At 41.2% G+C, this 4,294-nt stretch overlaps 1 protein-coding gene across 1 annotated transcript in view; it reads right to left on the reverse strand.

Annotated features, from left to right (window-relative positions):
• LOC113810480 (uncharacterized) overlaps nucleotides 1–2,304 on the reverse strand; it is a 20,117-nt gene extending 17,813 nt beyond the window's left edge. The window contains exon 1 of the mRNA XM_027362164.2: nucleotides 1,915–2,304. The gene's annotated coding sequence lies outside the window, so the exon portion shown is untranslated. The remainder of the gene's footprint in view (nucleotides 1–1,914) is intronic.
• Between the last annotated feature and the right edge of the window lie 1,990 nt (nucleotides 2,305–4,294).

The raw sequence follows: 4,294 nt of genomic DNA on the forward strand, positions 1-4,294 counted from the left end.
GATAATCATAACACTAATGATAACAGTATTGATAATACTAATTATAATGAATACGTATTGATGATAATACTAATGATGATAATAACAATAAAAATAACATCGATAGTAATTATAGTGATAATAGCAATAATAATGATAAGGATAAACGTAATAGTGATAACAATAATAACAATGATGATGATGATGATAATAATAATAGCAATAGTGATGATAATGATAGCAATAATAATAATAATAATAATAACATATGAAAAACTTGCTTAAGGCACATCAAGCAAGCCTCAGCAACAAAGGATTCGTAAATAAGCTCGTAATCCCTTCACCTGATTTTCATATCCACCGTGTCACTGGCCTCTATCCAGTTATATCCAGCTGCAACCCTGCATGTCATATGAACATCTACTAAGAAAACAGGAAAAAAAACACGAAAAGGGAAAGAAAAAGCTGTTATATCCGACTTTCGCTAGTTTTGCTGCGTCTAAAAATATGAAGTATTTTCGTTAGGTTCGTTGTCCCTGGCAAAAAATTCTGCCGCGTTTTCCTCCGCCAAAAAGGGGGTGGGAGAGGGAGACAGCCGGAAAATATGTCTTATTTCTAGGTAATATTGAAAATCTATCAAAATAATAAGGATATAATCACCGAATTAACAGAAAAGCGATAAAAATGCAGCAGAATTGATAACATCACATATTACGTCGACTTGCATTGCCTGACCTAATTCCCGAATTTGTCTGTTGTGAAATATTCAAAATAATGGCATTGATGGCTATCATCTCTTCTCACAAATGCCATATTCAGATTTATTTTGTTTAGTTCTTTATGATTGTTTCTAGAACCGGAGTTAAATAGTTTTTTTTATGTTTTGCTGTAAAGAAAATCTGTGTAAGAGATCCATTAACATAAACGCATTCGTGTTGAAATGAAATAATGTATGATAAAACAGGAATAATAAGACATGATCAAAGAAATACACACAGAAATAGTATAAAACACAAGATAATCTCACGCATTCGAACACACACACACATCCCCCCCACATACCCCCCAACCACACACACACACACATACCCCCCAACCACACACACACACACACACACATATCCCCTTACACATTCCCCATGTACCCCTCCCCCCTACACATCCAACCTTATACCCCTCCCCCAACCACACACACACACACATACCCCCTACACATCCCCCTTGACCCCCCCCCCCCCCTACACACACACACACACACTCACACAACCACACGCTTTTTTACAACCGAAATGTGTCCAGAATAGATCCTTCTCCACCCGTGCCACTCGTTCCCCACACCACCACAAATAGCCTCTTTCCCATGCACTAATTCTTAAACGGAGACAAAGAAAGCAATAAAGGTAAGGAAGAAGGGAGAATGGTGATAATATATATTGTGGATGATGATGTGGGGAGGTGAGGAACGAGGAGGGGGGAGTGAAGAGAATGAGAGTGAGGGAGAAAGAGGGAGAAAGAGGGAGAAAGAGGGAGAAAGAGGGAGAGGTGAGGGAGAGGAGAGAGAGAGAGAGAGAGAGAGAGAGAGAGAGAGAGAGAGAGAGAGAGAGAGAGAGAGAGAGAGAGAGAGAGAGAGAGAGAGAGAGAGAGAGAGATTAAGAGAAACAGAGAGAAGAAAGAGAGAAGATAGATCAAAGATGAGAACACAAAGAAAGGAAAATGGCATGGAATAATTAAGTCCATTATGCTTAAGAAAAACAAAATCACAAAAACACTCAATACCCTAAAAGAAAAAGAAAAAAATATAACACTGAGCACATGATAAACTACCCACGTGACAGAAACTGATCATTATCCTAAATTATCTCCTATCTATTCCTGTACAAAATCCCTTTAATGAGCGAAATTCGACAAGCTCTCTCACAAAGGTATATAACTTACCTGGGAATCTATCACAAGTCGAATCCAAAGTGGTATTATGGTATCAATCCACATCACAGGCACCGTTCGCCCCCCCAGTGATAACAACACCCCAAATCACCTTCACTTATAACAAAAAAAAAACAAAATTCACCAAAATCGAGTCAGTTCACGAAAAAAAAAAAAATAAACACACGAAGACCCATCAATCTATATTTTTTCCTCTCAACACCGCACACCACTTCAGAATGCCACGTCGGTGTTGGCGCATTGATCCGAAAGCGAATTATGATCTTTATATCTTCCGCGAATCTCCACGAAGATCAAGCCCTCACGCAGAACATGAAGAACATGTCTTCTTTTGCGACATCCGCTCCCTGTTCTCAGGTATACCGGTCTGTCCGCTGGCTCTCTCTCTCACCCCCTTGCGAGGGTGTGTGTATACGTAAAGAGAGAGAGAGAGAGAGAGCGACCGAGAGAGAGAGGGAGAGAGGGAGACAGGAGAGGGAGGGACGGGGGGAGGGGGGTATGAGAGAGCGACCGAGAGAGAGAGGGAGAGAGGGAGACAGGAGAGGGAGGGAGGGGAGGGGGAGGGGAGAGCGAGAGAGAGAGAGAGAGAGAGAGAGAGAGAGAGGAAAACTTTGTTGCTAAAATTATAGGTATCTTCGGAGGGTTTCGAGATTACTTGAATGTCGTCTTTGATTCGCTCATTTTGGCTTTTCTCCCATATTCGTTCAGTCCCAGAGAGACCAAAGAATCTCGGGATAAATAAAACAAAAATTAATAATCACATCCACACCATAATACATTCAAAACGAATTGATTTTCCTGAGCGAAAAAAAAAAAAATATCCACGCTTTTCTCCTGGTCACTCTTCCTCCTATTCGAACCGTTCCTCAGCGCCCCCCCCCCCTCAAAAAAAGAAGAAAAATACAAAAACCAAAAAACCCCCAAAACAAACAAAACCTCCCCCCCCCTAAAAAAAAAAAAAAAAAAAGAAAAGAAACGAAGCCTTTTCGAACGCGCCCTCCGGCCCAACACCTGAATGGCGACGAGAAAGAAAACGGAGAGACAGAGAATTGCGCGCCAAAAATAGCAACATAGCGATACTGCAGTGGGGATCTATTTTTCAACCTCAAGGTGGATAAGTACATTGGGGAAAAGACGTGGAGACGGAGCCAACATTCTGTGACATGCGTGCGTAGTGGGGCGAGCCGGACACACAGAAAAGGAGAGAGGAAGAGGGAGAGGGTGAGGGAGATCGAGAGGGAGAGGGAGAGCAAGAGCGAGACGGTGAGGGTGAGGTTGAGGGAGAAGGAAAAGGAGAAGGAGAGGGAGAGGTAGAGGGGGAGGGAGAAGGAGAGGCTAAGAGAGAGAGTGAGAGAGAGAGAGAGAGAGAGAGAGAGAGAGAGAGAGAGAGAGAGAGAGAGAGAGAGAGAGAGAGAGAGAGAGAGAGAGAGAGAGAGAGGGAGAGAGACATAAAGAAAGAGATAAAAGAGAAAGATACGAAGTGAAAGAGAAAGAGAGAGATACATAAAGATACAAAAAGAAAGAAAAAGAGATATATAAAGAGAAAAAGAGAGACACAGAGAAAGAGAAAAAGAAAAAGATACAAAGAGAAAGAGAGAGAAACACCCACGCTTTTTTTTTTTACATCGATGGATAAGGTTACACGGGAGCGAAAAACAAAAGAGGTACGAAATATCGACCATTTCTTCCGGATGAGGTTACACGCTCGCGCATCCTTTCCCGCCAAATTTAACGGTATTTATAGCAGTCCATAGTTAACTCCACTCTGGATAAGCCAATCACTTTAAAAGCCTATTAAAAAAACAAAAACAAAAGTAATACAATTGAAATCTTGTACACATTTGCCCTTAGTCATAAACACAAATAAAAAACGGAATAATGTTTTGTTTTTTTACTTTCGCATGGGTCAAAACAGCAAAAGGGTTGTGGCATAATTCGAACTTGGCAACTGGGACAGGTAGAAATGGTTTGCGTGCGTATCAAGTCCCTCTTGCATGCAATATATAGCAACTAGGTTGGCCCCCCTCGAGACTCCCATACGAAAATAGCCCATATGCCCTCCTTTCGCACGGGTTAAAGTTCCTTACGCGCCAAAAATGATGTATGTCCGTATCCTGCCCTTCTTGGAAGAAAAGGCGCGAGTCTATATATGAAATATCTCTTCTAACTTTGCTATTTTTCTCCTAATCATCCCCAAATCTATGTCAAAGGAAGCGAACTATATTTTAGACAAGAAAGCAAACAGATTAGTCAACGGTATGAATTTATTTTCTTAAAAAAGAGGAGATTTAATGGGTGCGAAAACTGTTATTTCAAAGGCCACTACAGAAGAAAAGCAGATGGTGTTTACAGCAATCAGCCTTGTTGATCT

This window comes from Penaeus vannamei, chromosome 13, assembly GCF_042767895.1.
Source record: "Penaeus vannamei isolate JL-2024 chromosome 13, ASM4276789v1, whole genome shotgun sequence".
Taxonomy (NCBI): domain Eukaryota; kingdom Metazoa; phylum Arthropoda; class Malacostraca; order Decapoda; family Penaeidae; genus Penaeus; species Penaeus vannamei.